This window comes from Petaurus breviceps, unplaced genomic scaffold, assembly GCF_028583685.1.
Source record: "Petaurus breviceps papuanus isolate PSGF00001 unplaced genomic scaffold, PetGlider_PUasm1.0 186, whole genome shotgun sequence".
In the NCBI taxonomy this organism is placed as follows: domain Eukaryota; kingdom Metazoa; phylum Chordata; class Mammalia; order Diprotodontia; family Petauridae; genus Petaurus; species Petaurus breviceps.
Genome location: NW_027185798.1, coordinates 5,074,089 through 5,100,007, shown reverse-complemented (window position 1 = coordinate 5,100,007; position 25,919 = coordinate 5,074,089). Strand labels below are relative to the sequence as shown.

General features: G+C 38.3%; 1 long non-coding RNA gene across 1 annotated transcript in view; it reads left to right on the top strand.

The window, feature by feature from the left end:
* The window catches only part of LOC138162066 (uncharacterized), a 127,236-nt gene extending 120,078 nt beyond the window's left edge, over positions 1-7,158 (top strand). Inside the window, exon 3 of the long non-coding RNA XR_011168525.1 lies at positions 6,636-7,158. This is a non-coding gene — a long non-coding RNA (uncharacterized lncRNA). The remainder of the gene's footprint in view (positions 1-6,635) is intronic.
* Positions 7,159-25,919: the final 18,761 nt, after the last annotated feature.

Here is a 25,919-nt window from a genome sequence, read left to right as displayed (position 1 = left end):
ATGTTCACTAGCAAAGGAGAGAAAAATCTGCTTCTCAATGGAGAAAATTGTTTAATTTCCCACTGCAATCTATGAAATATTAGTGCTATCATGATCTTTTCTCAGTACCTTAGGAAATATTTATTTTGCAATCACTAATTAGTTATTTCATGAAATATTAAATAAGTGTCAGCTTTAGAGAACATCAGGATGTATTGATGTAAGAGGCAAATATTGACCAAGATTTCTGCCGTGGTCAAGGATTAGCTCTTAGTCATTGCTTGCTAATTTATGGTACAACAGGAATTCACTCTTAAGTCTTTTATGTGAGGTGCTTCTAGAGGCTGCTTCTGAGAACGATGCGCTCTGAGGTTACTTTGATCTTGATGTGAGCTGGAGTCATTGTTCCATTGTTCATGCCATGTTCCCAGGATGCTTTGAGCTACTGCCAGCTCCTTTGTCTCCAGTCTCAGAGAATTTGGGGAATCCTTATCTGGAAGGCCTTACTCCCCATCTAGAGGATCCCAACAATTCATAGAGCATTGGACTAGGAGTTAGGAAATCCGAGGTTCAAATCCCACTTCAGCCACTAACTGCTGGGTGACCCTGGGCAAATGAATTAAAATCTCTGTGCCTCAGTTTCCTCATATGAACTGGACTCAATGGCCTCTCTTCCAGCTCTGAAACTATGATTCCATGTAAAATCTTGGGCTCATAAGCCAAGGAACATAATATAGTCATTTAGGAGTCATTAAAATATGACAACAGAAAAAAATTTAAGGGCATTATGTATTTCTACTAAGCCACTCCCAGAAAGCAGGGAAAAAGCCTCATCTAATTTTTATATCTTCCCCTATACCTCGTATATTCTTCTACAAAGTGTCGATTCCTAGTTAATATTTGTAATCATCATAGTGATGACAGTCTTTTTTTCTAATGAGAGATCAGATGTAAGGGATGGTGGGGTAGCATTGTGGAAATACACAAACCCAAAGAGGGAACCATGGTGGAGAGCTTTTGGAGGAGGATGTGTAGGGATGGGTAGCTAGCAGGGACTAGAGCACCGGATCGGGAGTCAGGAAGGATCATCTTTGTGAGCTCAAATCTGGCCTCAGACATTTGCTAGTTATGTGACCCTGGACAAGTCACTTCATTCTATTTGCCTCAGTTTCCTCATCTGTCAAATGAGGTGCAGAAGGAAATGGCAAACCCCTCCAGTATCTTTGTCAAGAAAACCCCACATGGGGTGACAGAGTCAGACATGACTGAATAACAACAGCAAAGTGTAGGGAGAAACTGATAGGATATTTAGGTACGGAAATGGATGATGAATTCCCAGCACACAGCACAACACTATCAGAGAGGTCAGATATGACCATAATAGAATGCTGAAAATGGGTGCACAAGGACTCCCAGTGCAAGGCACTACCCAGAAGGGATTCCCTGAAAGGATCAAGTAAAGACCAATATAATCATCAAGTCAGAAACATCAGGTTATAGCATCCAGTAAAAAAAAAATGTCAATTTCCATCACTTTGAGAGATGTTTTCTCCTGGTTCAGAAAATGTCTAATTTTACCAAGTTCTTTTGGTCCACTACACTTTCAGAAAAATGAAGTTTGCTTTTCTCTGCCATGGCACGACGATATAGGAAGGATGAATTCGTAGCAATGGTTGGAATGTATTAACAAAGTCCAGGAGTAATTTATTTTTATGGAGACTTAAAAATCTGATTTGACTCAAAATGAAGGGGAAATTTTAAAATTGCCCAGATAATAGCTTGGGTAAGACATAAGAAGAATGGCAGTCAATTACTGGATCAATTTCCAAATCAGACTTCTGCATGTTCCAGAAACCTAATCTGAACCCTTTGCTAACATTCAGATGTGTATGGGTCTGGTGGACACTGTACTGTGCTGGTGTGTATTATTATGTGGAAAGTGAGTTTTTAAAACAGATGCTCAATTATTTGTAGGCTGATGCACAGGAAAGAAGAGAGATCTCCCCAAAGAGCTATCCATTTAGGCTAACCCAGGGACTGTGACAAGAATACTATTAAAGGACTGCAGACTACTTCGGACTTTGGGGACAATTGGTTTGTGTCCAGGCTCTGGTGTTCCAGAGGGAAGATCATGTGGCCTCTGCCTATGTGAGCTATCTGGGCTGTAGAGCCTCTCAACAAAACCACAAAGTTTCTGCCTTGGACAAAGACTTTAGTTCTTTGAGAAACTCCCTCCAAATGATAAAAAAAAATAGGATTCCCTTATATTATCCCTCTTCAGGCTGCATTCCAGACTCCCTCTGTCCTCTGTAATGAGTACTTTTATTCTCCTCCCAACCCTTTTTCAACTTTCTTATATGTGTTATCTTTCTCCAGTTAAACTGTAAGCTTCTTGATGGCAGAAACTGTTTCTCCTTGTATTATAAATTCCCAATGTTTAAGACAATGCCTGGCACATAGTAAATACTAAATGAATGCTTGATAACTGACTGATTGGCTGACCTTATAAAAAAAGAAGAATGAACTTTGAAGGTTGTGACAGGTTCTGGAATGTAAATTTTCCATCCTGTCAACAATGCAGCATCATATGGATGTGATGAATACTATTGTGCAATAAGAAATGATGAACAGATGGATTTCAGAAAAAAAAACCTGGAAAAACTTGTGTGAACTGATGCAAAGTGAAATTAGCAGAATCAGGAGAACAGCAACATTGTATGATGATCAATTATGAATGATTAGTTAGCTCTTCTCAGTAATACAATAATCCAAGGACACATTATGGAAAATGCTATCCACATCCAGAGAAAGAACTGATGGACTTTGATTGCAGATTGAAGTGCACTATTTTCACTTTATATTTTTAGTGGGTTTTTTTTTCCCTTTTGGTCTGTTTCTTCCTTCACAGCTATGACTAATATGGAAATACATCTTACATGATTGCACATATATAACCTATGTCAAATTGCTTACTGTTTTAGGGAGGGGGGGCAGAGGGAGAGGAAGAAAAATTTGCAACTCAAAGTTTTGTAAAAATGAAGTTGAAAAATTGTCTTTACATATAATTGGGAAAAAACTATAAGAAACAATTCAGTGTCACCAGGAGTATAGGTTTGGGCAATGACACAGGCCTTAAGGAGGTATACTGGTACTGGAGTGAGAAAAATTCAGGTTCAAATCACTCCTTTGACTGCTTGGGTGACCTTGGGTGAATCGCTTAAGTTCTCTGGGTTTCATTTTCTTTATCTATAAAATGAGAGAACTGGAGGCTTCTGGGTAAAATGGCAGCATAAAAGATCATAAAGGAAACCAGTTCTCCCATATATGCTCCATCAAAGATCTAAAGGGACCAAGTTGAATAATGATCATGAAACAAAGAGAAACAATAGGAAGCTCCTTCATCCATCCTCGGACTTCAAAAGGGAAAAAAGGACAGCTGAAAGCCAGAAGAACTTCTCTGGCAGGAAAGCCAGTGCACGTATAAGTTAATAAGTCAAAAGCCTATACACACTCTGACCAGAGAGGCTCCAGAGGCACATGAAGAAGGCACTACTGTATTCCCAGAAGGACAGATGTGATCTAACTGGGAAACTTCAAGAGGATTGGAACCCTACAGTGCTCTGAGCCTACAGTACTCAGACTGGGACACCCAATAGATGTCAGAGGTACATAACACTCTGAAATGAGATGCTCAGGAAAGCTCTGAAGACCACAGTACTCAATTTCTGGGGAGGTAGGAAGTTGAGTCCTCTGACAGGTAAGGTCTAAGAGGGTCAGAAACCCATACCTCTTTGTGGGACAAAGCTGAGTGTTTTAACTAGATTGTCCCTAGAGGAGCAGAAAAATCCACAGCACTGTGGCTTGTGAGGGTTCAGAAGACCACAGCACTCTAACCTCAATGAAGGCCCTGGAATCTTCTAGCATTCGGAATGGAAACACACCAGGGAAGGTAGAAGGCAGTGACAGAAGCCCAGTAAATTAAGGATACGGACCAAACCGGACACCCAGTTCAAGAATATGAGGGAGGAGTAAAGCCTGGTCCTAGCACAAAATCTTAAAATAGGAATGAAGGTTAGAAATATGAATGAAGAGAAAAAAGACAACAAACACTATGATAAAATAAAATGTCATTGGGGGGAGGGTGGAAGGTCCAGAAAAATTGTAAGTAGAGTCTCAGAAGAAAAATAAGTGATTTGACCCCAAGGAATCTGAGGGAAAATGGAGCAAGGACTAATAAGAAATTATCAATTAAATACAATCTCTGGAGGAAAGAATTGAAAGGAAGAAAATTAAGAATCAACAGTCCACCAGAAGAACATGATCAAACAAAAAATGCTCATTTTTTAAGAAATCATAAAAGAACATTTTCTGGAAGCATGGAACCAGAAGGCAATGTGATGACAGAATCTATAGATCAACATCAGAGAGGAATCATAGGCAATATACACCAAGAAATGTGATCTCTATGTTCTAGATCTCCCCAGCTAGAGATAAAAAGACTGTAAGTACCTAGGTAAATGAAAATCATGTTTTATGCAATACAAGTCAGAATAGCACAGTTTCAACAATACAGCAAGTATCAAAAAGAAAAGAATGAGGAATGGGGACAGATATACTCAAATGAAATAGGTGACAGAAGTGGGATGCTAAAAAATCTAGCCAAAATGAAATGATAGCAAAATCTCTTATGATGATTTTGGGGTGGGATGGGAACCATTTCAAATATTTGAGAGCCATCAAGGATGGGATTTTCTTGGCAAAGATACTAGAATGATTTGCCATTTTCTTCTCTAGATCTTTTTACAGACTTGTGATTTGCTTGGATTAATGTATCAGGTTCGGAGTATCACATTTTATGAGTTACATTGACAAGTTAGATATGGTCCAAAAAGAGAAGGATCAAAATGATCATGGAAACCATGACATGTAATTTTTGGGTTAACAAGACTGGGGAGGTTTAGCCTGGAGAAGATTTTATGAAGAAATGATTATATTTTGGAATATTTCATGAGTTATATGGGATATGGAAGAGACTTGTTTTCCTGGCCCCAGAGGGCAGCAATAAGACAAATTGATTGGAGGTATATTGTGTCTCACTATGGGGAAGAACTTCCTAATGATAAAACTTCCCCAAATTGGAATAAACTGCCTCAGGAGGTAGTGAATTCTCTGACGCTGAAGATATTCAGGTAGAATGTAGATGATCACTAATAATGTATGTTGTAGAGGGGAGGACTAATATTTAAGTTGGACTTGAAGACCTTCAAAATATTTGCTCACAATGAGATTCCATATTTCTATTACTTCTCAGACTAATGGGAGATTTGGGAAGTCACATATAATTGTTTTTGCAAAGTTACTCCACCCTTTTTAATGTTATAAGATCCTTGAGAAAGTAGAGCAGAGCCTGGCAAAAAATATTCGAATTTACTTTTTTAGAGATTCCCAGGTGAATAGTCTTCCTTCTGGTAGAATTGAAGGATTCAGCTCCCCACCCCATTCCTCTCCTCCTCCTCCTTGGAATTCACTCAATACCTAAGATGTTCATGATTTATCTCTGGCTGCAAGTAGCCAGAGGCCTCGGAGTTCGGGCTAAATGACCAAAAGACCAAACATTCAGTCAAATTTTTTCTGGCTAGAAAACAATGAAGTTGATCAAAGCTAAAAGTGAATATAGAGGAAGTGGGAGTGGGCATTTAAAATCATAGGATGTTCTTTCCTCTTTCTTTTTGATTTCAAATAATTGGAAGCCATCAAGGAGGGGGTTTTCTTGGCAAAGATACTGGAGTGATTTGTCATTTCCTTCTCTAGCTCATTTTACAGACAAGGAAACTGAGGAAAACAGTGTTAATGAGTGTCTATGTCTGAGGTCGAATTTGAACTCAGGACTTCCTGACTCCACACCCAGTGCTCTATCCTTTGTGTCACCTAGATGCCCTATTTTTTTCTTTTACTATCTTGTGTTAATTGTTCATTAGAGAGACCTTTCCTGCTAGCAAATATTCAAATGTATCTATTTAATGTTTCCGAATTCACATCAATTTTATAAAGAGTATCTTTAATTTTCTGCAAAAAAAAACTAATTGATGGAAGGAGCAACTATAAAATTTATGGTATTTCCTTTAAAGTGATTTTGCATAATGGGGATTGATCGGGAATACCCTAAATTACCTTATTCATTTGTTACTGGTGACTGAGAATGTTGGAGGCACGATTTTCCACCATGGCATATTTTAATTCTCTGAGATGTCAGGTCAACTATAAGCATTCTCTCTTTCCTTTGTACTTTAAGACTGACAAGAAACAAAGTGAGTGAAGGTCCTCCCTCTCAAATCTAGAAGCAAAAAAATTGCAGCAGGTAGGAGAAATGCATGCCAAGGTGACCCTTTGGGGCCAGATGCTAACAATAAGATCCAGACTTACTTGAGGCAAGAATTCCTTTTAGGAAACAGGGAATATGACTGAAGAATGAGTGACATCCCATTGAATGTCCCATTAATGACAAGCCATTAGATCTGTGAGGTCAAACTGGGTTGTTAAAGCCTGCAAAAGGATCCCTGTAGGCTTAGAAAATGACATATTAACATTATCTGTTTTATTGTATTTTTCTTTATTTTGTTAAATTATATTTTACTATGGTTCCTGTAACTCTGCAGAGTATTATGGGCAGTGCGTGTTAGACATCTCTGCATTAGAACACAATCAAATCAACCCGTCAGACTGTCATCAAGACAAACCTTGGACTGTGATCAGATGAGACGTGTGTGAAGCACTCTGCGCAATGCCTGGAACATACTGGATGCTACATAAGTGCTGATTCCCTGCCCTCTTCCCTCTCCTTGACATCAGGGCTTGTTACTTTGCCTTTCTTTTTTATTCCCAGTACCTGTCACAGAGAAGGCATTTAATAAATGTTTATTGACTGACTCACATCAGAATGATTTTTTTTTCCATTATAAAAGGGAAAAACATCATTGATTCTTTTTTGGAATTTCTGCATAAACTTGGAGCTGGAGGGAACCTTAGGGTCCATTTTCTTCAACCCCCTCATTATACAGTTGAAGGTACTTAAGACCAGAAAAATTGGGCCATTTACCCAAGGTCACAGACATCAAAGTCTCCAAGGAGCATCCGGGGCCATTGGCAGTCATCCTGACATTTGTCCTGCCACTGAACTTTAAGGACTCTGAAAGAGAGAGTGAGGCTGATGATTTTGGGCAACTCTGCCTTATTTAAATCCAATTCACAAAGAAATCTAGACACCACTCAAAAGTGATGTCATTGGTCCTCTTGGAAAACAGGACAAACAGCAATGGCACAGAAAGTAAGGAAGATTCCTCCCCAGATCTCCTGACTTCAGGTCTAGCCCTCTGTACATTCGACCACACTAGCCCTTAGCCTTCCAGGGTTTAGAATTTGCATGTTAGAGTAGATGAAACAATTCTCACTCTAATACCCTCTATTTTTTCCCCAATGCTAAACTGACATGACCAAATAATGTAGATTGCCAGCAGGGAGATTCAGGTATTTTGAGTGAACTAGAAGGAGATTAACTTCTCCCCCCCCCCTCTAAGTTCCCCCTCCCTCAGCCCCACCTGCCCACATTTATTCTTCATAACTGCCAAATGGCAGCAGTTGAGAGTCTAATCATACAAGAGAGGACCACCATATTAGTCACACAATCTAGGGATCTCATCTTAAAATAAAAGTAATCTCTTTTCTTAATCATTTTCTACAAATGTGATTGGAATCAAAGTTTTTAACAGAGAGAGACAGCTAACCTGAGAGCAAAATAGGGGTATGAGTTACGGTGAGATGCTTCCTATTTTAACTTCCCTATTAGATTTGTACCCTGTTTCATAGATCATAGGATCCTGGATTTCAAACTGGAAAGGCCATTAGAAATCATAATAGTGTAACTTTTCATTTTGCAGTTGAGAATGATCTTTCTAACTCCAAATATTATACTCAGATTTTGGAAAACAGATTTTTCCTTCAAAGAACCATGGAATGTCAAGAGTTGGAAGTGGCCATCTGGTAAAACATTTGCTTGAAAAATAATTCGTTCTATACCATTGACAATATGGGATTATCTAGCCTCTTTTTGAAGACCTCCATGAAGATTTTTTATTGTGATGTTATTCTAGTCTGTCCTGATTCTCCATAGACCTGGAGACCTTTTTTGGTGTGTCTTCCACTAGGAATCTGGTGAAGCCTATGGACATCTTCCTGGAACAATATTTTTTTTTAATTTGTAATTGAGGGAAATGCTAAATTTCAGCCAGAGCTTAATAAAGATGTAACTTTTTTCCCAATCCAAGGTCACAGACCTCCTGAATGAACAAACCCTATTCTAGACCTCACAGTCTCCAAACTTTTTGCTCACGAACCCCCAATATGTGTAGGTTTATTTGCAATCATATATGTACTACCATTCTTTTGTTGTTGTTTTCAGTTGTGTCCAACTCTTCATGACCCCATTTTGGGTTCTCTTGGCACAGATACTGGAGTGGTTTTCTATTTTCTTCTCCAGTTCACTTTACAGATGAGGAAACTGAGGCAAACAGGACTAAGTGACTTTTCCAAGGTCACACAACTAGTTAGTTCCGAGGCTGGATTTAAACAGAGGTTTTCCTGACTCCAGATCCAGCACTGTTTCCACTGTGACACCCAGACTGTACTAATAGATACAAAGTAGAAATGAAGTAAAAACAAACGTTTCAAGTGTTTATTTTATCTTATTAATGGCATGAAATTCTTTTTTACTTTCTCTAAATATATTAATAACAGAGGGAGCTATGTGATTGAATGTGTTTTATTCAAAAATATTTAGAGCAAATTTTTTTAATCACTATTATGTTCTGGGGGGACAGGGCAGGCAGAAATAATCATTTATTTTGGTAATTACTTATTTCAGTTAATTTGATCAATATAGCTAGCTGAGCAGGTGAATTTTTTAGATACCTGTAAGAATTGAAAGGTATACAATTTCAAGTCAAACAATATCATAACTTTCACCGAGAATAACTATTCCTCATGACTCATGTTTCTCTTTATGTAACATATTTGTCATACAAAATACAAAAATGGCAAGTGAGATTGGAATTGTCTCTGATTTCAACTCAGCAGAAAGTCTTCAATATAAATCCATTCATCTTTCTTTGCATGACTGCAAAATGGATAGTCTCATATCTTAATTTCTTATTCTTGCTTGGCCATTTTATTTTTGTTTTGTATGAGTGGGAGGAACAGAAAGGTGGCCAGTTTAGCTGGACCACAGATTGTATGGAGAATAGATATCTATGATAATGCTTGAAAGGTAGGTTGGAGCAAAGCTGTGAAGAGCTTTAGATGCTGTTAAATATATGAGTTTGTAATTGATCCTATGCCTATATGTGTAGCATATCTGGATAGCTGCCGTGTTTCCCCGATAATAAGACACTGTCTTATTATTTTTTTTGGACAGAAAAACACCAGAGGGCTTATTTTCAGGGGAGGGCTTATTTTAATGAACATTGACAGCAATTTTAATAAACAGGTAAATGTGAACAAAAAAATGTACCTTTATTCAATAAGCAAATCACTGGGGAAGAACAGGATGACGCGCTCACTGCTGCAGCTCTGATTGGATGCAGCTCGGAGCGCAGCGTGCGTTTCACGGGGGGGGGGGAGGATGGTGCATACAGAGGGTACCGTAATGTAGCATGTAGAGTGCAGGGGATCACCTTCACTACAGTAGCAATCTCAATAGGGCTTATTTTCGGGGGAGGGCTTATTTTAGAGGAATCTTACACAGTAAGGGGAGGGCTTATTTTCGGGATAGGTCTTATTATCGGGGAGACATGGTATCTATCTATAATATGTGTATATACCTCCCTCTCCCTCTCTTCCCCACTTCTGTTTCTATCTCTTTCTGTTTCTATTTGTCTCTCTTTGTCTCTGTCTCTGTCTCTCTCTCTCCATGGAGATTACTCAATACAGAGTAAATAAGCTGGCTTGATCTATCTATCTATCTATCTATCTATCTATCTATCTATCTATCTATCTATCTTTTTCTTTCTATCTTTCTATCTACTTATCTGTCTATCTCCTTATCTATTTATCTGTCTGTCTGTCTACTGAACTATTTATCTGTCTGTTTATCTATCTAGTTGTGTACATGGAGACAGAGACAGAGGGAGACAGAGATAGGAAAAAAGAAAGATAGACAAATAGACAGAAATATATAGAGAGAGGTATAGACATAGAGACAGGCAAAAAGACAGACAGACAGCTAACTAAATCAAGCAAGTTTATTCCTTATGTGTAACCTTGGACAATCACTTAACGTTTTTGAGCCTCAGTTTTTTATCTTTAAAATGGGCACTGGAAGTGAACTCAATGGTCCCTGAGGTCCCTCCAGGGCTGTATCTCTGTCACGTGGCCTGGAATGCATATCTGCTTCTCAGATCCCATTTTTAACCTCTGATAACGAATGATATTTTTGTCAACAAAATGCGTTGTTGCCAAATCATCTTCTTTTTCCATAGAGATATGGCTGGAAATCAACGTGCTCAAATGAAGGAACTAATATAAGGAATGTTCTAAGATGTGGAAATGGCTGCAAGAAAAAAAACTGCATGCTGCGGTTTGATGATACTAGCTGGCCCTGCCTGGGCTTTGCGCTGATAAAAAAGTTGTTCCTGAGAGACTTCCAGGGGCTGTCAGAATGAGAAAAACTATTTTTAGGCAGCAGTGAGATTGTGTTTGTCACCATGCCTGGGTGTTTATATGTGTCTCTTTTTCTTTGATCTTTCTATTTCCTCTTGTGGAAAATGCCTCAACCTTCCACTAATGATGATAAAAATTTATTTCAAAATCCATAACATGAAATGACTGGGTATAGTGCTCTCCAAAATGATGCCTTTATAAAATGTTCAGACTTTTGGGACAAGCCGCTTCCTTTCAAATATTTAAAGACATCCATCATGTGTCCCCATATGTCTTCAATTCTCTAGGTAAAATATGCCCATTTTCTTCAACCACGCCTTGTGTGGAATTTTGAGTCCTTGAACCATTCTGGCCTCTTCCTTTAGTCTAGTCAGTCTCTCAACTGTCTTCTAACATCCCATGGCCAATTTCTATCAAGAAAGCTGAATGAGTGGGCATGTTTCTAAGCCTAGCTTCCATTCATCCTCTCAAAATCTCATCACTAAATAAAGGAGAGCTAATAGGAACTGGACCCCTGATCTCATTGGTATAGAAAACTCTCTCTGCTATTGCAAACTGAAATCTTCTCTGCAATTGTAAGTCTTAGAAAGTTTCCTGGTGACATTGAAAGCTTCAATTATTTGCTCAAAGTCATACAAATGGTATGTGTTAGAAGTGGTACCATCCAAGAAAGTAAAAGACTTCCCTGACCAGAAAAAGAAACACTCTCATAACAAAAATCTCACAGAAAAACAAGCAGTGAGTTTGAGAAATAAGTAAAGGGAAAACATGATCCTTATAAATATTCTATTACAAAATAAAGCAAGGCAAAATATTCATAAGAAGATAATAAAAGTGAAATGTTAAGCAGCCGCCATAGAAATGTGAGTGGAACCATCACAAGACCCCCCCAGAATTCTGAAACAACACAGATAACGGTTTAGACAAAATAGTGGAAAACCTTAGTACAGAAGTGTATATGAAAGGAGAGAAAGGCAAAGATATGACATAAAAATGTAGAAATGAAATAAGGAATATCATAGCTAAGTTTCTAAAAAGAGCAAAACTTAAAGAATGTGTGTAATATTAATAAACAAACAGAACTGACCCTAAAGATAGAGCTCATAGAGACAATCTCTGAATTATTAGTCCCCCTTTGTTGTCATTTAGTCATTTCAGTCATATCTAATTCTCTGTGACCCCATTTGGGGTTGTCTTGGCTGAAATACTGGAGTGGTTTGCCATTTCCTTCTCTATCTCATTTTACAGATGAGGAAACTGAGGTAGACAAGGTGAAGTGACTTGCCCAGGGTCACATAGTTAGTAAATATCTGAAGCCAGATTTGAACTCAGGAAAATGAGGCTTTTTGACCCCAGACTCAGCACTTCATCCACAGTGCCACCAGGGGCTACTTAAGTCTTTTCTCCCTGCCCTTCAAATTCCTGATAGTTTACTCAAGAATCTAATTACCCATCCTCTTGTCTTAGGGACCATGACCCCAAACCAGGGCTATTGGTGGTTGGCTATCACAAGTACAGCATGCATACTTTTATTTTTTCTCAACATCTGAAATGTATGAGGTGAAGCAGGTGGAGGTCTCCACCAGAGGCATAGCCATTTCAGAGGATTTGAAATAGCACAATTCATTACTTATGGCAATATGAGTCAGAGTCTTTGAAACTGATGTTGGCTTTTTTTTTAATCACTGAGAGGAATCATGCTTCCTGGGCATGAAAGGAGACCTGTGCCATGCTGGAAACTGAAGAAAAAGTGAGATTAGAAGAATTTCTAAACAGAACATTCTCGTTGCTTTTTAGGATGATGCCAATCAGACTGATTCTCTGGCCCTTTCAAACACACATCCTGTATTTAGCCCACGCTGTCCTTCTCTCCTTTCTCTAATCCAGGTAGCTTTTAAGAACCAGCTAAAGTCCATAGGCAGCATGTGACAGAGAAAGGAGTGCTGGATTCTGAGTCAGAGGGTGGAAATTCAAATCCCATCTTTTCCATTTACTACCTGTATGATTTTGGGCAAGTCACTAAAACCTCTCTAGACCTCAGTTTCCTCAACCGTAATGTGAGAAGATTAGATAAGATTGTCTCTGAGGCCCCTTTCTAACTTTATAATCCTGGCTCTGATATTTACTCCCCACCTGTTTGACATTGGGGGCAATTTGACTTTGGTCCAGGAGATAGAGCACTTGACCTATAGTCAGGAAGACTCATCTTACTGAATTAAAATCCATCCTCACACTAGCTGTGTGACCCTGGGCAAGTCACTTAACCCTGTTTGCCTCAGTTTCCTCATCTGTCAAATGAACTGGAGAAGGAAATGGAAAACCTCTCTAGTACCTTTGCCAAGAAAACCCCAAATGGAGTCACAAAGAGTCAGACATGACTGAAATAACTGAACAACATAAAAAGTTCTGACAGCCAATGTAGTAGAGGACAAGAAGACATAAATTTGAGGTCAGAAGACCTGAATGGAAATTCTAGTTCTGCCAACATCTATGTATTTGACCTTGGGAAAATATTTTTTTAAAAAACTTCCAGAAGCCAAGATGGCAGAGTAAGCAGTAAGTCATTCTCATGGTCCCTTACAAACTTTGAAAAAACCAGAAAACATTGCCCCAAGAAAAATCCCCGAATAGTGGAGTCAGAAGAGAGATGGGGTACAGCAGTCTTTTAGCTCAGGAGGCTAGGGGGAATTAACAGGAAAGGTCCCTATTCCTGTGACTGAAGGGGACCAGTACAGAATGAGTAGCTTCCCAGCAAGCCAGCGGCAAAACCCACTTCCCCAAATCAATGGGAGATCCTGAGTCCAAGGGTGGTGGAGCAGGCAAATGACAACACCAGACACACACTAGCCACCTCCAGCAATTCCACCTCAGCACCAGGTAAACTATCAGATGACTGCAACATCCAGCTGCCAGCACCTGAGGCCCCAGAACAGAAAACCAGTAACCAGGCCCCTAGCCCCCAGCACAAGAAGTCTGGGACAGTGCCCCCTGGACCCCAGAAGCAGAAATCCAATTGAAAAGCCAGAAAAGAGGCAAACAACATGAGAAAGAAGAATCAAAGAAAAACAATGACCATAGAGAAATACATTGGTGATAGGGAAGATCCAAATACAAATCCAGGAGAGAACAACATGGTTAATATATCCACAACTGAAATCACAAAGGGGACTATGAACTGTTCTCAAGCCCAAAAAACCTTCTTGGAAGAGCTCAAGAAGGATTTTAAAAGTCAAATAAGAGAGGTAGAAGTAAAATTAAAATACAATGGACAAAATGGAAAAAAATACACTGAAAAAACACCTCCTTGAAAAGTAGAATGGGCCGAATGGAAAGGGAGGTACAAAAGCTAACTGAAGAAAGCAATTCATTAAAAATTAGAATTACCAATTAGAATATGACACCATGAGACATCAAGAATCACTCAAACAAGATTGCAAGAATAAAAAATAGAAGAAAATGTAAAATACCACATTGTAATAACAACTGACCTGGAAAATAGATCCAGGAGAAATAATTTTAAAATTATTGGTCTACCTGAGAACCATGATGAAAAAAAAGAGCCTAGATAGGATATATTAAGAAATCATCAAGGAAAACTGCCCTGAGATCCTAGAACCAGAGGGTAAAATAGTCATCGAAAGAATCCACCAATCACCTCCTGAAAGAGAGCCTAAATTGAAAATGCCAGGGTATATTGTAGCCAAATTCCAAAATTATCAGATCAAGGAGAAAATATTGCAAGCAACCAGAAAGAGACAATTCAAATATCATCAAACCATAGGATTACACAGGACTTTGCAGCTTCTACATTAAAAGATTGGAGGGCTTGGAATATGATATTTCACAAGGCAAAGGAACTTGGATTATAACCAAGGATCAACTACCCAGTGAAATTGAGCATAATCTTAAGAGGGGGGATGATAGAAGGGAGGGCAGAATGGGGGAGAGGGTAGTTAGAAGTAAACACTTTTGAAAAGGGACAGGGTCAAAGGAAAAAAATTAGAATAAGTGGGGGGCAGGATAGAATGGAGGAAATTGTAGTCTTTCACAATGTAACTACTATGGAAATGTTTTGCGTAACTACACATGTTCAACCTATATTGAATTGCTTATCTTCCCGGTGGGGTGGGGTGAGGGGGGTAGAAGGGAAACAATCTGGAACTCAAAGTTTAAAAAAAAATGTTTAAAAAATTGCTTTTTTCATGCAACTGGGAAATAAGATAAACAGGCACTGGGGTATAGAAATCCGTCTTGCCCTACTAGAAAGTTGGGGGGGGGGGGGGGGGGGGGGAAAAAAGGAGAACAGAGGTGGGGAGGAGGGGTTATAGGGTGGCTCAACTATTTTGGGTGGGGGAGGGGGAAGGATGGGGAGAAAATTTGTAACTCAAAATCTTGCGGAAATGAATTGGAAAACTAAAAATAAACAAATAAATTGGGGGTGGGTGGGAAATGAGCATAATCTTTTTAGGGGAGGAGATGGACATTCAATGAAATAGGGGACTTCCAGACTTTCTTGATGAAAAAACTAGAGATCAACAGAAAATTTCATCTTCAAATACAAGACTCAAGAGTGACATAAAAAGGTAAACAAGAAAGGGGGAGAAAAAAAAAACATGTTACTGAATAAGGGCAAACTGTTTACATCTCTACATGGGAAGATGATACAATTTTGAGGATGAAATTGACAACAAAACTATACTAATGGGGGACCTCAACCTCTCCTTTTCTGAACTAAATAAATCTAACCACAAAATAATAAGAAAGATGTTAAGAAGGTTAATAGAATTTTAGAAAAGTTAGATATAGAGAAAACTGAAATGGGGGTAGAAAGGAATATATCTTTTTCTCAACAGTACATGACATCTACACAAAAATTGACCATGTACAAGGGCACAAAAACCCACAATCCAATGCAGAAAGGCAGAAATATTAAGTACATTCTTTTCAGATCATGATGTAATAAAAATTATATGAAATAAAGGGCCATGGAAAGATAAGCTAAAAATCAATTGCAAACTAAATGATCTAATCCTAAAGAACAAGTGGGCCAAACAACAAATCATAGAAACAATCAATGAAGTTTCATCTAAGAGAATGACAATAATGAGACAACATACCAAAACTTATGGGATGCAGCAAAAGCAGTTCCTAGGGGAAGATAGCTTCATTTCTGTGATCCTCAGTTTCCTCATGGTAAAAACGATGCAATTAAACTATTTGTCCCCTAATGTCCCTTCCATCTTTGAATCTATGATATGTACACAGATAATAATGGCAAGAATATTGATTCTCTTTCCAAGACTCAGTTTGTAGGTCATTTAGATTACATGTAGCTTCTTGGGGGCAGGATTCCTGCCCAAAACCCAGAGAACAATCAACAGTAATGGGAGGGAGCCAGAGACCTGAGGTTCCAGATCATTTGTCAATCTCCTTGGGATCACTTCTTTACCAGGAGAGGATACTCCTTCCAGAAGACATTTCAAGGGCCTGATCAGTGATGAGGAAAAGACCTTAATATGATCAAGGTCTGAACCAGAGGTTTGCTGGAGTCACTTACAACCAGCTCAAAAGAGTCTATTGTTAAATTTTCGGTATGATTATTTTAAAACACATGTGTTATTTTTCTTTAGAAGTGTGTATGGACAACTAAAAACCTACTTGAAATTATTAACAACTTTAGCAAAGTTGAAGAACTAGAAATAAACCCACATAAATCATCAGCATTTCTATATATTACTGACAAAGTCCAGCAGCAAGAGATAGAAAGACAAATTCCATTTAAAATAACTGTAGACAATATAAAATGCTTGGGAGTCTACCTGTCAAGAGAAACTCAGGAACACAGTTGAACACAACTATAAAACACTTTTCACATAATAAAGTCAGATCTAAACAATTGGCAGAACATTCATTGCTCATGGGTAGGTCGAGCAAATATAATAAAAATGACAATTCTACCTAAATTAATCTATTATTCAGTGTCATGCTATCAAAAATTATTTTATAGAGCTAGGACAAATAAAAGTCATCTGGAAGAAAAAAAGCTAAAGGATATCAAGGGAATCAGTGGGAAAATGCAAAAGAAGGTGTTCTAGGAGTAGCAGATCTCAAACTGTATTATAAAATTATGATTATCAAAACAATTCTGGTAGTGACTAAGAACTAGAGTGGTTAATTAGTGGAGTTGATTAGTTACAAATTACATTATAGTAAATGACCATAGCAATCTAGTATATGATGAACCCCCAAATCCAAGCTTTTTGGAACAAAAACTCATTATTTGACAAAACTTCTGGGAAAACTGAAAAATGGTATGGCAAGAAACTGGGTTTCAATGAACATCTCACACTGTATACCAAGATAAGGTCAAAATAGGTACATGATTTACACATAAAGGGCAATGCCATAAGCAAATTAAGTGAACATGATATAGTTTATTTTTCAGATTTATGGATAAAGGAAGAATTTAGGGCCAAAAAAGATATAGGGAACATTACAAAATGTAAAATATATGATTTTGATTATGTAATAAAATTAAAATATGTTTGCACAAACCCAATGCAATAACAATTATAAGGAAAGCAGAAACCTAAGAAAAAAAATTTACAATTATCTCTGATAATTATGTAGAGAGAACAGAGTCATATTTATAAAAATGCAAGTCATTCCTCAATTAATAAATGGTCAAAGGCTATGAACAGGCAGTTTTCAGACAAATAAATAAAAACTATCTATAGTCATATGAGAAAATGCTTTAAATAACAAAAAAGTTATGTATATATTGATGAGAGAAATGCAAATAGAAACCACTCTGGGGTGCCATCTCACATTAATCAGAGTGGCCAATATTACAAAAAATGAAAATGTTGAATGCTGGAGGGGATGTGGGAAAACTGGGACACTAATGCACTGTTGGAGGAGTTGTGAACTGATCCAACCATTCTGGAGAGCAATTTGGAACTATACACAAAGGGCTATAAAACTGTGTATACCCCTTGATCCATCAATATCACTGCTAGATCTATATCCCAAAGACATCTTAAAAAGGGGGAAAGGACCTATTTGTACAAAATTATTTATGACAGCCCTTTTTGTAGTAGCTAAGGATTGGAAATCAAAGTGATGCCCGCTAACTGTGGAACGGTTAAACAAGCTATAGTATAGAATTGTGATGAAATATTATTTTGCTATAAGAAATAACAAGCAGGATTATTTCAGAAAAAACTGGACAGACTTATGTGAACTGATGCATAGATGCAGAACAAGGAGAACATTTTACACAGTAAGAACACTGTGTTTGATGAGGACTTGTGAATGATTTAGCTATTCTCAGCATTACAATGAACCAAGACAATCCCAAAGGGTTAATGATGAAGCATACCATCTGCCTCCAGAGAAAGAACTTATATTGATTGAATACAGACTGAAACATACTATTTTTTACTTTCTTTCTCTTATTTTCATTTCTTTTATTTTAGTCTTCTTGTAACAAAATGACTAATATGGAAATGTTTTGCATAATTGCACATGTATAACCGATATCTGATGTCTTATCATCTCAGGGAATGGGGAGGGGAAAGAGGGAGGGAGACAGAATTTTAAACACAAAACTTTAAATAAAAATGCTGCAGAAAAAAGAAGCTATAAAATAGAATAAGTTGATATATATATATATATATATACATACACTTATGTGTGTGCATGTGTGTATATTTGTGTCTGATTGTAGTTATCTCTAGGGGGAAGGAGAGGGAGAGAAAAAAAGGGAAAATAAACAAATTTTCATTTATACCTTGGAAATCAGAATATGGTAATAAAAAATCTGGGCTTTATTGTATGTTGATTGCATATAAAAAGTGTTGGAGCCGGAGGGGGAAAGGAGAGGAAGAGGGAGAAAATTTGTAACTCAAGGGATTGTGGAAATGGATGTTGTAAACTAAAAGTAAATAAATAAATAATTTTTACCAAAAAAAAAAGAAAATTAATATTAAATTTTTAAAGTGATGGAGACAATGTTAATCATGCAGATTAAACTTAATGGTGTTTTATGCCCACATTTTTTTTGAGATGTTTGTTAAACATTTACCAGTACACCACTGGCTTCAGAACTGAACATGGAAATTTTCTTCTGCTTCAGCTGAAATGGCAGCAGAGATCCCCCCTTAACTCTCAACAACTACTAACATTGACTTCTCCCAGGTGCTAAAATCATAGGCACCTGAGAGTTTGAATTCATAGTGTCATAGATTTGCAGAGCTGGAAGAGACTTTAGATGTCATTTAATCTAGGGATTCTTTTTGCATCATAAAACCCTGTGGCAGGCTGGCAAAATTTATGAACCCCTTCTCAGAATAAGTTGTGAATGCATAAAAAAATGCATAGAATTGTAAAAAAAAAATCAATTATGTTGACTAATAACTATGAAAACATTAAAAATTCCAAATTCAGGAAACCTTAAAACCAGTATACACTTAAGAATCACTGATCTGTGCTAACCTCTTCATTTTATGCTTGCAGAAACTGAGGCCCAGAGAGGTTAAATTACTTCTTCAAAGGCCTATGGTTGGTTTGTAGCAGACGTGGTCTGTGAGCCTTGGTCTCCAGATTTTGGGTTCTCACCATGTGTTGTGGGAGTGTAAATTTAGATCTTCCCTGACCCTACACCCTTTGATAGGCTAAAGTGCACCTGGACCCTGTAGCAGGAGGCTTGTTTTTCAGGAGATATTTTGTGACTGGACAGTGTGTCAAGAGGTTTGTTACATTCTCTGATCCAGGAGAGGGCTATATAAACCTTGATATGAGGCTTTGTTTTGGGGCTCACTTTGAGAAATGTGTGACTTGATCAGACAAGACTCTGGGCAGCTGTTGAGAGTCCCCTGGCTTTGAAAACCCAGATATTGATGCTTCCCTCTCAGGTAACTGTGACTAGGTATGGATGTATGTAATGGCCAGACAGTTGGAGGCCTGTCTGCTTGAAATGGTTCTGTTTTCTTGTAACTTCTGTCTGTATACTCTGAAGTTTGGGGTGCTGACTTTTTCCCTGAACTAGGTAAATGATATGTTTGATTGATTCAAGCAAGAGTGTTAACCCATTTTGAGTTGCTTTCCTTTAGAAAAGCGGATCTAAGAACCTGTCTTGGCAGCCACCCTTGGGATGCTTGCTGCTACAATATGGCACCACACTGCCTGTGCTGTGATTCACCATTGTCTTTGTTCCCGTCTCCCTGTAGTCTACTCAGTAGCTATCTGATGTCCTTTAACTTAACTTACCAACCACTGAGGAAGGACCTCAGCATGCCAGATCTTGCCTGCTTGACCATTCTCTTGCCTTCCTCTCATCACTTGAGAGACATGTTGCGTTTTCATCTTTTTATTCTTAGCACCCAGCAAAGAACATGTGCTTAATGAATGCTTTCGGATGGATTGGTTGATTGATTTCTTCCCCTACTGGTGACCTTGAAACTGTCATGACTTACCAACTGGCTCAGAACCAACTGGTAATTGACAAAATGATCAACAAGGAATCAGTGAGTGGGAACTGATGACAATGACAGCAGTAATGGTGATGATGGTCCTGAGTTCTGAGAGACAACATTGTCTGGATGCGGTAAAGAAACAGATATAACCAAAACTCAAGTCCATAGCTTTAGGGACTAGGACTAGAAAAAAGAAATATTTAGCATTCCTTTAACGTCTTCAACTTCTGGATTAAGTGATAAATCCTTATACATTGAGTGACATTTATGTTTCTGATATTGCTATGGAATAAGAATCATTTCTAATTTTATCAGAATGTACCTTTAATATCTTAGTACCAATTTATATTTTTCTTCATAATAGTTACTCAGTTACTCATTTTTGTTGTTGATGTTGTTGTTGTGTCGTTTCAATCATGTCAAACTCTTCATGACTCCGTTTAGGGGTTTTCTTGGCAGAGATACTGAAGTGGTTTGCCATTTGCTTCTCCAGCTCATTTTACAGGAACTGAGGCAAATGGGGTGAAGTGACTTACCCAGGGTCACACATATAGTAAGTGTCTGTGGCCATATTTCAACTCAAAGCTGAATCTTTCTGATTTCATAAATTAGAAATAATTTCAAGAGTCATTTAGAAACACAGATGTAATAAAATGACTGATCCAGAGATGACTTCAGGGCTCATATAGACCTATTCCCTCATTTTACAGATGAGGAAACTGAGGTCCTTAGAGGACAAGTGACTTGATGAAGGTGTGTGCCATATATTTTCTGTTATAGCTACTGACATTTGTTCTTCTGAAACCTAACTGGAGAATTCATTGTGTATGACCCTATCATTATTTGTGCAGCCAGGTCAGTATGTATGCAGGTGCTACATTTGGCTACAGATATAACTGAGCACAGGTTCCTAATGTTAGCTCATTGAAAACATGTCCTCATTAAGCAAATTGAGTATTTCGAATTGTGGGGAAGAAATGGAGCTTATGGGGAGGGATCTATTTTACTGGGTGAGAGAATCCCTGAAATAGAAGAGTAGGAGAAATTTTTTTTCTATTCTTGACACCAGAGTGTGGGTGGAAAGTGCACTATAGCTGCCATCTCCCTTTTCCTTGTCTCTCTGGAAATGTGCAAAGTATCAGAAAGTCAACCAGAAATCTAGCTGGAGCAATAATTTTCTCACTATTGAAATCCACCCAGAAGCCATTTGATTTTGAGAAGTTCCTGCAATCAGGGGAAAGCACCCAGAGAATGATTGGTATGGAGAATGCCTCTTACTTACTTTGTGTTTTAATCACTTCAGTTAGTTTTCTTAAGGCCATGTCTGCTCAATACCAAACTGTCTGGAACAAAAGGAAACATTTAGCCAATCATCCCAATGCCATGCTCACAACATCACAAAATTCTGGGTCCTTATGAATGGAGATCTGCTGGTATCAAGTTACTGCACCACAAGTAATGATGAAAGGGAAGGGTCCAGAGAAACCTAGGAGATTTGCATGAACTGATCCAGAGAGAAGTGAGCAGAACCAGGAGAACAGTTTATACAATGATGACAAGAAGGAAAGCAACTGTGAATGATTTGTGAACTCTGGTCAACACAATGACTAATCATGTTTCCAGAAGACTGATAAAGTGTTTCCCATCTCTTGGCAAAAGGTAATAGACTGGAGGCACAGAAAGAAACAAGTGGTCAATCACAATTTTCAATGTGTGCATTTATCTCACTTGACTTTACCTAGGTATTATAAGGGAAGGCTACTACTGGGGAGGATTATCATGAGGAATTGGAGGGAAGTGATAGTAAAGCAAAAAAAAGAAAGAAAGAAAAGAAAAAGGAAGAAAACAAGAAATGATCATCAATGAAACATTTAAAAATAAACTTAATAGGGAAGTTCAAAAGGATACATAGACAAGAAGGGAAACTTTATTACTATCATGTTAAATTTAATATATTTTAATTATTAATAAAAATTTACAGCTCTATATACAATCCTTTATTGTTATTTTATATGTTGATATATTAATATTTGTCAAGTTTATAACTTTTTTTAAAAAAATAGAACGATTAACGATCATAAAGATTTATTGGTTTTCTATTATTCCCTCAGGTGTTTAGGGTTTTGGCCAGCACCTGGAACTGGGGTCTTAGTGTGTTTCAAGTCATGCCTAGCCAATAAATCATCCTTGGAAAACCTACAGCAGCAGACAGGACCCCAGTGATAATATATATGCCATCCTTCTTTCATATGGCATCAATACCTTCTACTAGCTTTGTTTATTGTTATCATTATCATCATCATTATCTATAACCAGGTATAGAAGGTTCCAGTTTCATCTCTGATACATACTGGCCATATGACTCTAGGCAAGTGACTTTATTTCTTAGGAGTCCAAATATCTCTCTAAGGTGATAAATTGCATAAAGAGTGGCCAATGTATTCTGGTAGAGGGTGTTTCCTCACTGGGAGCCCTCTTCAGCAATGCAATTGACAAGAGGTATGGTTGGATAGCAGACAGAGTTCTGGACTTAGTGTTAGAAAGACCTGGGTTTGAATCCCACCTCAAGGACTTGTTAGCTATATCAGCATGGGCAAGTCACTTAATTTCTCTGGTACTCAGTTTCCTCATCTGTCAGATGAAAGAATTGGAGAAGACTTTTAAAATCTCTTTTAAGTCTAAGTATGTGATCCTGTGAAATCATAGGTCTGAAAAAAATGTTATATTATTATCAAATGGCCTTCTACTGGTATTGATTGACCTTGTCTACATGGACTATCTCCTAATGAGGAAAGATTAGCAGTAACCAGGAGTGACTCAATCTCCCATCTACTGTCCTCTCAGGGGGTTTTCAGAAAGCCAGAATTTATTTTTACTGAATGAAGCTAGGTCTAGAAATATTAAATTGAGAATCTCTTGTATCCATCTCAGTTGCTCAAAGGTCTTCTCCTGGTATTGAATGACAGCAGAAATGCCCTGAGCCATACACCAAGCTGCCTTTTACTCTACTCTTAAAAATGCATTTGAAATTGCTAAGTCAATCCTTCTTCAATTTCCATTAGCCTGTTATCCCCCCAGTTGCTTCTTCTAATCTGTCCAAATCCAGTTATCAACAAATACATCAGTATGGGTAGTGAGCTCCTTTTGGCCTGTTAGAAACCACCAATGCAATTATTCCCCTTTCAGAAACAGAAATACATCCTGTGACAGAACATTAGAATTCCGCAATGGGATTGAATTTGTCATGATTGCCTTAAAAGAGAGCTGGGGATTCTTCCCCACCCCACCCCCAGGTCAATTAACATGAAATTGTTATTTCTAGACTACATAAGATCTATTTCCTTATACACGTGAATATATTAGCTTATATACATAAGTAATGAAGCCAGAAGTTTGGGGGAAATTAGGAAGTTAATACGGGCAACTCTCAATTCTTTCCTGACATGCAGGTGATGCAAGAGTTTGGATAATTCAATATTGAGAAGAGATTAACAATCAAACAAACATGGCCTTGTTTAGCCAAAGGAGAAATTGTGTGGTATAGTAGAAAGACAGATGACATCAGAGCTGGGAGGTCTGGGGTTCCAGTACAGCCTCTGATATATTGGCTTATGTGACTTTGGGCAAGTTAATCAATCAGTGAACATTTATTAAGCATCTACACTGTGCCAAGTGCTGGGGATACAAAAGGGGCACAAAAAAACCTAGTTCCTGCCCTTACAATTTAATGGGAGAGACAATACACAAGAAAGTACACACACAACAAGCTGTATACAAGATAAATGGGAAATAATTAACAGAGAGAAGGCACTGGAATTAAGAGGAACTGGCTGAAGGTTTTCTATAGAAAGTGGAATATTCCTTTTGACTTAAAGAAAGTCGTGGAGGTCATTAGTCAGAGTGGAAAAGAAAGAGCATTCCAGGTAAGCAAGACAACCAGAGAAAATGCCTGGAGCCAAGCAACCTGTCTTGTTCATGGAACAGCCAGGAGACCAGGTTCACTGGATCAAAGGGAACGTGTTGGGGAATGGGTTTGGATTGGAAAGGTAGGAAGGGGGTAGGATATGAAGGGCTTAGAACGCCAAACAGAGCACCCAACCTATAAGTTCTCTAAGCAATGCTCCAAGCCTCAAAGTTGAAAACAAGGCACATTGGTAGAGGACATTTTCTTACTGGGGCATTCCTCAACAAAATCATAGCTCTGGTCTCTGCTCTTTGCTTAATCAGAAATAAAGCTGATGTTGAAGTAGACTTCTCATCATCTCACTGCCACATGAATGAATGTTTTACTGTTGGTCTTTTATTTTCGAAGAGGACTAAAAACATCACCGGGTAATGTCTTGAGTTACAAGTGAGTTGGATTCAAGTGAGGCAAAATTACACACAATTGTCAGCCTTGCTCTCTTCCAGAGTCATCTAAGTCCAGTGGCAGGACAAAAGTCAGGACAACTGGTGATGGCCCAGGATGCAATGGATGACCTTGGTGTCTCAGATGTCTGATCAATCTCTAAGCATGCCACAGTGCCAAAGATGCCAGTCCTCCATAAATACTCCAAACGCCAAGTGCTGGGAGCTTGGTCAGACATCATGAATGAGTGAGTGAATGAATGGATGGATTAGATAGATGGATGGATGGATGGATGGATGGATGGATGGATGGATGGATGGAGGGAGGGAGGGAGGGATGGATGGACGATGGATGGATGGATGGATAGATGGATGGATGGATGGATGGATGGATGGATGGATGGAGGGAGGGAGGGAGGGATGGATGGATGATGGATGGATGGATGGATAGATGGATCGATGGATAAATGGATGAGAAAAAGTATTTCTCAAACACCACCTTTGAGACAAATACTATGACAGAAACTGTAGATACAAATCAAAAAGTGAGATAGTCCTTGCCCTCAAGAAGGCAAACACCCTTATAGAAAAATAGTGCCCATAGTGGAGAATTTTTTTCTTTTCTGGGAAATGTGGAGCCATAGGACCATCACCAGCCATGTTCTCTCTGAGGATAGTATTGATTTCATTATTATCCCCTAAACAAGAGAGCAAGACTTCCCCAAGCCCATTATGAGTTCTGTATGAATCGGAATCATGCTAGACCTGGAGGGATTTGAAGGACCATCTAGTCCAACCATCTCATTTTACAGAGGAGGCCGTTGAGTTCAAGAAATGAAAAGTGGCTTTCTCAAGATTATACAGAATGTTAGGGGCAGAGTCAGGCCTAAAAATCATTAAGTAGGAAGTACCCTGGGGCTGCTCTAATATTCATAGCAAGAATAATTAATAACAACGATTAATTAATTAATGATAATAGTTAACATGTATATGTGACAAGCATTGTTCTAAGCGTTTTACAGTAATTTCATTTTATCCTCACAATAATCATGGAAGGTAGGTGCTATTATTATCCCCATTTTACAGATGAGGAAACTCAAACAGGGGTAAGTGACTTGCCCAGGGTAACACAGCTAGTGTCTTAGGCCAGATGTGAATTCAGTTCTTCCTGACTCCTAGTCCAGAACTCTATCCCCTGAGCTCCCTAACAGCCTCCATCCTAGAAGGTAGCAAGTACTTAATAAATGCTTGATGAAGGAATGAATGAATGAGGTCCCTTTTAACTATAAGATTCCATGATTCTAGGAGAATGCTGGCATTCATTAAGAAAACTGTTACTCCCTCAGATTATTTCTGTCCTTCTGCCCCAGTAGCCTTTTTCTCACTTAGTCAGTGCTTCCATCACTA